The sequence below is a fragment of the Hyla sarda genome, chromosome 6 (genome assembly GCF_029499605.1).
Source record: "Hyla sarda isolate aHylSar1 chromosome 6, aHylSar1.hap1, whole genome shotgun sequence".
Taxonomy (NCBI): domain Eukaryota; kingdom Metazoa; phylum Chordata; class Amphibia; order Anura; family Hylidae; genus Hyla; species Hyla sarda.
This window is the reverse complement of record NC_079194.1, coordinates 51,895,218-51,907,781: the sequence shown is the minus strand read 5'-3', so window position 1 is coordinate 51,907,781 and position 12,564 is coordinate 51,895,218. Positions and strand designations below refer to the sequence as shown.

Genomic DNA, 12,564 nt, shown 5'->3' with positions numbered 1-12,564 from the left:
GGAATCCCGGCACTCCAAAGTAACTAGCTCAAAATCTCTCCATGTTTATTTAGGCAAAAGTAAGTACAAGGTGCTAGCAGCAGCACGCGTTACGTCACGCAGGCCTTTCTCAACTGGCCTGCGTGTCGTAATGCATGCTGCTGCTAGGACATTGTACTTTTGCTTCAATAAACACGAAGAGATTTTAAGCTAGTTACATTTGGAGTGCCGGGATTCCCTTTTCTTTTGGTAAATAAATGGAGACTGGGCAAATTGTCAGAGAGGGTTTATTAACAGGACACATTCTGCTTGGGTCACTGTTGGTAATGGAACTACTACGGGGTCTGTATTGGATCCCCAGTGTCCATCCAGTGTCAGGCAGCTGCCACAAAGGCAAATAGTTTTGATGCCTTGGCTGATAACTCATTCACAGTGAAGTTCCATCAGAGGAACAACCCCCTGACAGTTCAGTCTTCAGCTTTTATCTTTCCTGTCCTCTATGGACTGCAGCTCATTTAGGACCAGATCAAAATCTTACTCTTGTCATAATTCCATTTCAAAGTTTGTTCTAGACGTGAGATAAGAGACATGAAAACATATTTACCTAGCCCCTGGCCCTAGATCTTCTCCCTTTCTGCTTCTGATAAGAGCGATTGGCTGATTGAACAGGTCTGGCACCATTCAGTGGCTGTAGCAGTGTCCCGTCTGTTAATGACAGGCTGAGCAGGTCCTGCATACAGTTCTGGCCTCTGAAGATCAGGGGACTGGACAGAGGTGATTCAGAGCTGTGGGGGACATGGGCTACTTAAGTATTCATTTTTCTTCTTTTTTTTTTTTTTTTTAAGAAAACACTGAAATATCCTTTTAAGAGCTGTTAAAATTTATGTATTTTAACCCCCCCAAAACTTTTAATTTAATGTTGATGACGAACATGGCGATTATTCAGATATATTTTATTTAACTTAACAATAAGTATGAACACAAATTTATATTAAGCAAGAGTAATAGATATTAGTATTCTTTAAAGAGAAACAGAAGTCCTCTTCACCCACACTAAACCCAATATACAGCTTTAAAAACAATCATCCTTTACTTTAATTGCTGGAGTAGTTTGAGTTATGACCGTTTAATCATGCCATGCTATTGCGCTGCTGTGCGCAATGGAGGCAGGAAGCTGGCTTGCCAAGCTCCCTTGCCTTCTGAATATTCACTTCCTGACACCCCCCCCCCCCCCCCCCTGTTTTGAGTATGCACATGTCTTCACTATGCTGCCACGGGTGAGTGGCGCTGCCTTGCTACACCTAGAAGATATTGACACCTGCAGGCTCACCCTCACACACTAGTGACATGAGTAAATACATTTGCATATTCATCAGAGACGGGCCGGGTTGTGAACACTGAGGAGACAGGGGAGCTCTGCGAGCCAGCTCCCCACCTCCATTGCACACAGAAGCGCAATAGAAAGGCATTAATAAATTGGCATAAATTAGAAACTACTTTAGCAATTAATGTGTGAACTATTTTCAAACCTGTGCAAACAAAATGTAATCCATTGAAATGCAAAGATAATTTTTGCCATTATGGACTTTGCAACTTTGTATTAAACGTTACATAAGTAATTTGTATGCTATTTTCACTTTCTGCCAAGCGTACAGACCTCATGCATACCACACATGCCTATGTCCGCATGAACATGTCTCCACAAATCCATCAAAACTTCCTTTGTAGTGTGTTTATTAATTTTTTATTTTTTAAGGCCAACTTATTTTTAGAAGAGATTAAAAAATATGTAGCCAATAGTTTGCCCTTTTGACCATGATCATACAAGTCTGCAAGAAGAAATGCCTTTCTCCAAAACTGAAAGAAAATTTTCCCTATTTTCCGTCCTAATGTTCTTTAGTTCTCAGAGGAAAAAAACAAGGATTGGGCAGTTGAAATCAAACCTAGCCGATCCTTCTCTTCCCAAACATTATCTGTTTGGGGGCCTCCAGACTATGTCTAATGTGTTTGGAGAGTATATGGCCAACCAGTCCCTCTAAAATTGGCAAATTTGGATTACTTAATTTTTTATTTTTTTCTCCTAATGTTTATGGTGGCCCTTTAGATACTTGCAGGAGGCAGTTTTTACAGAAGTCCTCGTAGGTTACATAGTGCTTTTTTTGGCTGCAGCAGTCTCTGGTTTTGCATCAGAATTGAATTTGTGTTCATATTGGAATAGTTTGTCATGCAGGTGATAGAAATATTGCTAAATTTACAAAAGTTGTTCTCTATACTCTGGTCCAAATCCGCTGCCCTTGGCAGGTTTGGCCAACTGTCTAAGGTGTATGGTGGCCTCCCAAAAACCAATGTCTATGGAGAGATGGGCCAGGCCTGACCCTGCTATTCTGGGAAATTTTTTATACATTCTCCCCCCGAGCCCCCCCCCCCCCCCCCCCCCAAAAAAAATAATTGTCCACAGCATTATAGTGATTATGGCTTTCTCTGTTTGGTAGTACTCTCTAACTCACTGGCATAAAGTTCCTACCCAGGGCATTAAACTGGACGCTGGTAGAGTTGAAGGACCTGGTCGCTGGTAGAGTTGAAGGACAAAATTTGGTCCCCCCCTATCAAATTAAGCAATGTCTCAATGCAATCAGATTGAAAGTTTGAAAGGAAGGGGACAGGCAAACCTTAAAGGGGCACTAAGGGATTTACCGTAACTTTTTTTTTTTTCCTTTCTTCTTAATCCTGCCTAGCTACCAGCATGTAAAAAAAAAAAAAAAAAAAATATTCACGTCCCGCCGCTCACCTGATGCCTCTGGTATCCAGCTCCCGTCCTCCAGTGCTGTCTGGTTCTTTGGGTAGACTCTTAATGCAGCAGCGCAGTTCATTTCTGGCCGCAGTGATGGCCCACCTCGGCCAGTGATAGGCTGAGGGGCAGTATGATGTCTTAGGTCCCAGCATGAGGCACTGGTGCTATACAGCTTAACCTTAAATAAATAAATATATATATAATAATGTAATGCAGCTACACCAGACACTGTCTGAGGCAGGTGTTTACCACAAGAACTAGATCGGAGGATGGTAGGAGGTAAGATAATAAATATATATATATATATATATATATATATATATATATATATATATATATATATATATATATATATAATATTTTTATACTTTTATTATTTCTTTAGCATGACAGGATTTAAAATAAAATAAAAATTGCACCTCCTTTTAAAACTTTTTCTCTTCCAATATGGGATTTTTCTCATTCTTACAGATCAATCAGTTTTTCCTAAAAGGGGAACAAATAGTTTCAGACCCCAACTGGTGATTGGATTAAATATTTAGGCCATGTTTTCACATTGTAATTTGAAATGTAAATGGTTAGAAAAACTGATCAAAAGCAGTTTTTCGGCAATTTCCTGCTGAAAGGGAATGTGGCATTTGTTGGAAAAATAAGTATTTGGCTGTAGTCAGTATTGTGACTTCTGACCACCAGAGGGTAGTAAAACCGGAAGATTTGAATAGATGACTGCTGTACACAATGGTTCACGCACTGCCGTCTCCTTGACAGACTTAATCTCCTGTTGTTTGATTTTAAAGAGATTATCATGGATTAGAAAAACATACCGGTAGCTGTTTTCTTACAAAAAAAGCACCATACCTGTCATCAGGTTGGAGGTGGTATTATGGCACTGCACCATTTACCGTACTTCAATATAACTCTCCTGCAATACTACACACGACCTGAGGACATAACTGCTTTCTACCAGAAACAGCACCACAATGTTTTTCTAACCCTTTAAAGGGGTTCGCCGGTGCTTAGACATCTTATCCGCTATCCAAACGGTAGGGGATAAAATGCCTGATCGCGGGAGTCCCATTTGTAATCAGTCCCCGGAGCATGTTTTCGCTCCGGGTCTGATTACTGTTGATCACGGGGCCGGCGGTGTGTGACGTCACGCCTCCGCCCCGTGTGACCTCATGCTCCGCCCCTCAATGCAAGTCTATGGGAGGGGGCGTGACAGCTATCACGCCCCCTCCCGTAGGCTTGCATTGAGGGGCGGAGCGGGACGTCACACAGGGGCGGAGGCGTGACGTCACACGCCGTTGGCCCTGTGGTTGCCGGGAATCAGACCCGGAGCGAACGCGCTCCGGGGACTGATTACAAACTGGGTGCCGCGTGCAAGATCCCGGGGGTCCCCAGCGGCGGGACTCCCGCGATCAGGCATCTTATCCCCTATCCAAAGGATAAGGTGTCTAACCACCGGAGTACCCCTTTAACCACTACAACATGAAAGGGTTTGTCACTGATAACTTTCCTTCAATGCTGGATTCACACTCATTTGGAGACTGTGTGAGACTTTTGTTAGCCTGCTAAAGCAAATTTATTCTATTGTTTGAATAATGGTGGTGAATTTACCTTGCCTTTGTGACCACAGCTAACTAATAATTGTGGGGGACACCAGACTTGCCACTGCTTAAAGTCCAGGTGCCACCTGTAATTAATGCACAAGGCAGCCATGGTGCCCTTAAAGGGGTACTCCGCCCCTAGACATCTTATCGTCTATCCAAAGGATAGGGGATAAGATGTCAGATCGCCGGGGTCCTGCTGCTGGGGACCCCGGGGATCGCTGCTGCGGCACCACACCATCATTACTGCGCAGAGCGAGATCACTCTGCACGTAATGACGGGCAATACAGGGGCCGGAGCATCGTTAGGTCACGGCTCCGACCCTCGTGACATCACGGCCCGCCCCGTCAATACAAGTCGTCACGCCCCCTGCCATAGACTTGCATTAAGGGGACGGGCCGTGATGTCATGAGGGGCGGGGCCATGACGTCACTCTGCTCCGGCCCCTGTATCGCCCGTCATTACGCACAGAGCGATCTCGCTCTGTGCAGTAATGATGGCGGGGTGCCGCAGCGGCGATCCCCGGGGTCCCCAGCAGCGGGACCGCGGCGATCTAACATCTTATCCCCGATCCTTTGGATAGGGGATAAGATGCCAGGGGCGGAGTACGCCTTTAAGGGGAATCGACTAGCTGTAGATTATGCTCAGAGCTGAACTTACAAAGAGGCTGTACTGCACACTTAAAAGCACAGCTCCTCCATTTCCCAACCCCCACCTTGCCTTGACTGGTTGGTTGATATATACAGCTCATTGCTGAAAGACCTATTGGTTCTGAGATTAATGCAATAGATGAAAATACACTGCTCAAAAAAATAAAGGGAACACTAAGATAACACATCCTGTCTGAAATACTTTCGTCTTTACATAGTTGAATGTGCTGACAACAAAATCACACAAAAATTATCAATGGAAATCAAATTTATTAACCCATGGAGGTCTGGATATGGAGTCACACTCACAATCAAAGTGGAAAACCGCACTACAGGCTGATCCAACTTTATGTAATGTCCTTAAAACAAGTAAAAATGAGGCTCAGTAGTGTGTGTGGCCTCCACGTGCCTGTATGACCTCCCTACAATGTCTGGGCATGCTCCCGATGAGGTGCCAGATGGTCTCCTGAGGGATGTCCTCCCAGACCTGGACTAAAGCATCCGCCAACTCCTGGACAGTCTGTGGTGCAACGTGGCGTTGGTGGATGGAGCAAGACATGATGTTACAAATGTGCTTAATCGGATTCAGGTCTGGGGAACGGGTGGGCCAGTCCATAGCATCAATGCCTTCCTCTTGCAGGAACGGTGGACACACTTCAGCCAAATGAGATGTAGCTTTGTCTTGCATAAGAAGGAACTCAGGGCCAACTGCACCAGCGTATGGTTTCACAAGGGGTCTGAGGATCTCATCTCGGTACCTAATTGCAGTCAGAAATGCGGCCCCCCCAAAGAAATGCCTCACCATTACTGACCCACCGCCAAACCGGCCATGCTGGAGGATGTTGCAGGCAGCAGAACATTCTCAACGGCGTCTCCCGACTGTCACATCTGTCACATGTGCTCAGTGTGAACCTGTTTTCGTCTGTGAAGAGCACAGGGGGCCAGTGGCGAATTTGCCAATCTTGGTGTTCTCTGGCAAATGCTAAGCATCCTGCACGGTGTTGGGCTGTAAGCACAACCCCCACCTGTGGATGTCGGGCCCATATGGAGTCTGTTTCTGACCATTTGAGTGGACACATGCACATTTGTGGCCTGCTGGAGGTCATTTTGCAGGGCTCTGGCAGTGCTACTCCTTGCACAAAGGCGGAGGTAGTGGTCCTGCTGCTGGGTTGTTGCCCTCCTACGGCCTCCTCCACGACTCCTGATGTACTGGCCTGTCTCCTGGTAGCGCCTCCATGCATTAGACACTACGCTGACAAAGCAAACCTTCTTGCCATAGCTCGCATTAATGTGCCATCCTTGATGACCTGCACTACCTGAGCCACTTTAGTGGTAGCATGGTACGGAGTTAAAACCCACACGAGTGAAAGCACTGCCAGCATTCAAAAGCGACCACATCATCAGCCAGGAAGCATAGGAACTGAGAAGTGGTCTGTGGTCACCGCCTGCAGAAGCACTCCTTTATTGGGGGGGGGGGGTCTTGCTAATTGCCTATAATTTCCCCCTGTTTGTTCCATTTGCACAACAGCATGTGAAATTGATTGTCAGTGTTTCCTGAGTGGACAGTGTGATTGACTTGGAGTTACAATGTGTTTAAGTGTTCCCTTTATTTTTTTTTTGAGCAGTGTATAAGATTTTATAAGGGTATGTTCACACTGAGGAATTGGAGAGGAATTTCCACGAGTAATTCTGCTCGCTTTTCCTCTCCAAATCATTCAGCAGTGAAATCCCCATAGAGTTGTGCAGAATTTCTGCCCCTCAGTTCACACTGAGGAATTTCCTCAAGCAGAATTCTGACGAGGAAGTCTGTTCCGCTTGAAGAAAGAACATGTTCTTTCTTTCAGGCGGAATCAGCGTCATTCTCCCATAGAGATCAATGTTTTGTTTTTTTTTGAGTCAGAAGAATTTCCAGGCGGAAGCCGCACGGAATTGGCGCATGAAAAAAACAAAACATTTTTTATGAATAGAAATACTTGATACTCCTCCTCCGCATGAAACCTGCATTTCCGTGCGGAATCGCTGCTAATTCTGAGCGGAAAAAAAAAAACTGTGTTTTGGGGGCGGAAATCTTCAGCGTGATTTCCGCCCCAATTCCTCAGTGTGAACATACCCTAAAATATATCTGAACATCTAGTGATCCATTTTAGTAAGAGAGGAAACCTGGTTTTACTTGTAATTTACTAATTGTAGCTGTTGTGCGAATGGAACAGACAACAGGAGGAAATTAGCAAGACACCCCCAATAAAGGAGTGGTTCTGCAGGTGGTGACCACAGATCACTTCTCAGTTCCTATGCTTCTTGGCTGATGTTTTGGTCACTTTTGAATGCTGGCGGTGCTTTCACTCTAGTGGCAGCATGAGACGGAGTCTACAACCCACACAAGTGGTTCAGGTAGTGCAGCTCATCCAGGATGGCACATCAATGCGAGCTGTGGCAAGGATGGCTGTGTCTGTCAGTTTAGTGTCCAGAGAATGGAGGTGCTACCAGGAGACAGGCCAGTACATCAGGAGATGTGGAGGAGGCCGTAGGAGGACAACAATCCAGCTGCAGGACCACTACCTCCGCCTTTGTGCAAGGAGTAGCACTGCCAGAGCCCTGCAAAATGACCTCCAGCAGGCCACAAATGTGCATGTGTCCACTCAAATGGTCAGAAACAGACTCCATATGGGCCCGACATCCACAGGTGGGGGTTGTGCTTACAGCCCAACACCGTGCAGGATGCTTAGCATTTGCCAGAGAACACCAAGATTGGCAAATTCGCCACTGGCCCCCTGTGCTCTTCACAATCTTGGTGTTCTCTGGCAAATGCTAAGCATCCTGCACGGTGTTGGGCTGTAAGCACAACCCCCACCTGTGGATGTCGGGCCCATATGGAGTCTGTTTCTGACCATTTGAGTGGACACATGCACATTTGTGGCCTGCTGGAGGTCATTTTGCAGGGCTCTGGCAGTGCTACTCCTTGCACAAAGGCGGAGGTAGTGGTCCTGCAGCTGGATTGTTGTCCTCCTACGGCCTCCTCCACATCTCCTGATGTACTGGCCTGTCTCCTGGTAGCACCTCCATTCTCTGGACACTAAACTGACAGACACAGCCATCCTTGCCACAGCTCGCATTGATGTGCCATCCTGGATGAGCTGCACTACCTGAACCACTTGTGTGGGTTGTAGACTCCGTCTCATGCTGCCACTAGAGTGAAAGCACCGCCAGCATTCAAAAGTGACCAAAACATCAGCCAAGAAGCATAGGAACTGAGAAGTGATCTGTGGTCACCACCTGCAGAACCACTCCTTTATTGGGGGTGTCTTGCTAATTTCCTCCTGTTGTCTGTTCCATTCGCACAACAGCTACAATTAGTAAATTACAAGTAAAACCAGGTTTCCTCTCTTACTAAAATGGATCACTAGATGTTCAGATATATTTTAGGGTATGTTCACACTGAGGAATTGGGGCGGAAATCACGCTGAAGATTTCCGCCCCCAAAACACAGTTTTTTTTTTTCCGCTCAGAATTAGCAGCGATTCCGCACGGAAATGCAGGTTTCATGCGGAGGAGGAGTATCAAGTATTTCTATTCATAAAAAAATGTTTTGTTTTTTTCATGCGCCAATTCCGTGCGGCTTCCGCCTGGAAATTCTTCTGACTCAAAAAAAAACAAAACATTGATCTCTATGGGAGAATGACGCTGATTCCGCCTGAAAGAAAGAACATGTTCTTTCTTCAAGCGGAACAGACTTCCTCGTCAGAATTCTGCTTGAGGAAATTCCTCAGTGTGAACTGAGGGGCAGAAATTCTGCACAACTCTATGGGGATTTCACTGCTGAATGATTTGGAGAGGAAAAGCGAGCAGAATTACTCGTGGAAATTCCTCTCCAATTCCTCAGTGTGAACATACCCTTATAAAATCTTATACACTGCTCAAAAAAAAAATAAAGGGAACACTTAAACACATTGTAACTCCAAGTCAATCACACTGTCCACTCAGGAAACACTGACAATCAATTTCACATGCTGTTGTGCAAATGGAACAAACAGGGGGAAATTATAGGCAATTAGCAAGACCCCCCCCCCCCCCAATAAAGGAGTGCTTCTGCAGGCGGTGACCACAGACCACTTCTCAGTTCCTATGCTTCCTGGCTGATGATGTGGTCGCTTTTGAATGCTGGCAGTGCTTTCACTCGTGTGGGTTTTAACTCCGTACCATGCTACCACTAAAGTGGCTCAGGTAGTGCAGGTCATCAAGGATGGCACATTAATGCGAGCTATGGCAAGAAGGTTTGCTTTGTCAGCGTAGTGTCTAATGCATGGAGGCGCTACCAGGAGACAGGCCAGTACATCAGGAGTCGTGGAGGAGGCCGTAGGAGGGCAACAACCCAGCAGCAGGACCGCTACCTCCGCCTTTGTGCAAGGAGGAGCACTGCCAGAGCCCTGAAAAATGACCTCCAGCAGGCCACAAATGCATGTGTCCACTCAAATGGTCAGAAACAGACTCCATGAGGGCCCGACGTCCACAGGTGGAGGTTGTGCTTACAGCCCAACACCGTGCAGGAGGTTTGGCATTTGCCAGAGAAAACCAAGATTGGCAAATTCACCACCGACGCCCTGTGCTCTTCACAGATGAAAGCAGGTTCACACTGAGCACATGTGACAAATGTGATGCCGTCGAGAACGTTCTGCTGCCTGCAACATCCTCCAGCATGGCCGGTTTGGCGGTGGGTCAGTAATGGTGTGGGGTGGCATTTCTTTGGGGGACCGCACAGCCCTCCATGTGCTTGCCAGAGGTAGCCTGACTGCCATTAGGTACCGAGATGAGATCCTCAGACCCCTTGTGAGACCATGTGCTGGTGCGGTTTGCCCTGGGTTCCTCCTAATGCAAGACAATGCTAGACCTCATGTGGCTGGAGTGTGTCAGCAGTTCCTGCAAGAGGAAGGCATTGATGCTATGGACTGGCCCACCTGTTCCCCAGACCTGAATCAGATTGTGGATGTAGCGAGACATGATGTCCCAGATTTGCTCAAACGCCACGTTGCACCACAGACTGTCCAGGAGTTGGCGGATGCTTTAGTCCAGGTCTGGGAGGACATCCCTCAGGAGACCATCCGCCACCTCATCAGGAGCATGCCCAGGCATTGTAGGGAGGTCATACGAGCACATGGAGGCCACACACACTACGGAGCCTCATTTTGACTTGTTTTAAGGACATAAAGTTGGATCAGCCTGTAGTGTGGTTTTCCACTTTGAGTGTGACTCCATATCCAGATCTCTCTGGGTTGATAAATTTGATTTCCATTGAGAATTTTTGTGTGATTTTGTTGTCAGCACATTCAACTATGTAAAGACGAAGGTATTTAATACGATTAGTTCATTCATTCAGATGTAGATGTGTTATCTTAGTGTTCCCTTTATTTTTTTGAGTAGTGTATAATCTTCAAGGGAAAGAAACGGCTGCTTGTATACCTTTTTTTGTTGTGGTATTTTATAGCCATTCCTAGAAGTACAATTTGTGTATATTAAAGGAAATATGCAGCCCTAACAATGCAGGATAGGGGATGTGTCTGATCACGGGAGTCCGACCGCTGGGACCTCCCGTGATCTGCACGGGGCCCCGGCTCTGCCGCGATTCTCCAGTGCAGGAGGCGTGCCGGTCGCAGCATGACGCTGCGGCCGACACGCCTCCTCCATGTAGTTCTATGGGAGAGGCAGAAAGGCAGCATTCGTGCTTCCCCGCATCTCCCATAGAGCTGTATGGGGAGGGGGCATGGAGGGGGCGTACCGTCAGCCTCACTGAGGTAGACGCTACGCGTATTAGCTGCTCGCACAGAGCAGCAATGCCGGGCCTGTTTGGGAGATCGCAGGGGGTCCCAGCAGTCTGACCCCACCGCGATCAAACACTTATCCTCTATCATGGGGATGAGTTGTTATGGCTGCAGTTGTCCTTTAAGATATTATATCTATACATTTTAAGCCTATTTTATTTATACATACCATTGTGTGTAACAAATAAATAAAACTTTATGATAATTTACAAAAACTTTTGACTTTTTTTTTTTTATAAAGAGGTTAAGTTTTGATTGTCAGGGTATCTGTGCTGAGACTCCCACTGATCTCTAGATGTACCTGGGAGAAGTGTGTGGCTGTGCGCTTCACTCCCTGGCTGGCTGCCTGATCTGTGACATTGCATTGTAAGTCTGGGGAGCCGTTCCCTGTAATGAGTCAGATCGCACGGACATGCATGTTTGTCTAAATCTAGAGATTGGTGTCTCTGTGCAAAGACCCTACACCAAAGTCTTGTTTTATTAATTTTTTTTTATGATCATAACTTAGGGTTTCTTTAACTTATATATAATTTTTTTATTTTTTATATTAAACTTACATTTAAAGCACAACTACAGTGATGGCTTGGGTGGCATATTGGCCTATATTTTCTGGCTGACACACAAGACTTGCCCAGATTACGACGTTCTATCAAGATATTGTGTGAAAGTCCCATGCAAGTCTATGGGACTTCCACCATATACCCAAGCCTTCACTGGCATTGCGTTTTAGCCTATACTTATTCAGGTAATCTCCAGCCCCTGCAAGCCATCTTCTGTTGTAAACCATCAAATCCTGACTCCCACGCTTAAATGCAAGAGAGAAATAAGTCACACTCAACTGATTTGTAGTGAAGTTCAGATTCAATGCTTTATTCAAAGCATGCGTGCAGATGTACAGTAAAGCACATGCGGGGAGGGAGAGGAGAGGCGACACACTCGGACACGGGGCTATACCTTAGAAGGCTACTAGTTTCACATCATGGAGATGCTTCTTCCGGCCCAGGTACACCGTAAATCCAATTTGACCCTAAAAAGGTAGACAAGTTAATTTTGTTGTTATCAACCATGATAATCTGATGCTGGACATGTCTGGACAAGAAGCATGTACATGATAAACAGTTTTTCTTGTGTTTTGTACCATTCATCATCCATTAAGCCTGCAAATAGATGAGTGGTCAATGTGCAGGTTATACAAAGAACTAACCCATGCACTTCTGCTGTGTATATAAAAAAAAAGCCATTTTATTGCTAGCTTAAATTAGATTTATTTGAATTCTAAAGAATTGTTAAAATCTATAAAATCTCCTAATTCTCAAAGAACCCTTTTTGTTTAGGCACGTGAAAACCTGAGTCTGTTTGGATACATACCATGTCTATAGAAGAGCATGAGAGAAAGCTAAACGCAATACAATGTTGCGCTTTGTCAGCTTTTCCATAGACTTTCTGTACATGTGTATATGCCCATAGGGTGGTTTGCAAAATCGTGTGATCAAACTAAATTTGGTTCCACTTTCCTAAAGACCACCATTTCAAATGGGATTCTCCAGGATTTATAAGTGACTTGTTTCTCCACATAGTGTATTTGCAAGGTCGCAACAGTCTCATCCTAGAACTTTTAACATGATGTCGTATCACATTTAGGGTAGGGTCACACATGCTGTATTTTGCGCCATATTTGCTGCTGTGTATTTTCCTATTCGTTATAGTCAATAGGTAGCAAAAT

The 12,564-nt window shown here is 45.6% G+C and overlaps 1 protein-coding gene across 6 annotated transcripts in view; it reads left to right on the top strand.

Moving 5' to 3' along the window:
- RBFOX2 (RNA binding fox-1 homolog 2) overlaps positions 1-12,564 on the top strand; it is a 129,679-nt gene that overhangs the window by 104,192 nt on the left and 12,923 nt on the right. The window lies entirely within an intron of this gene.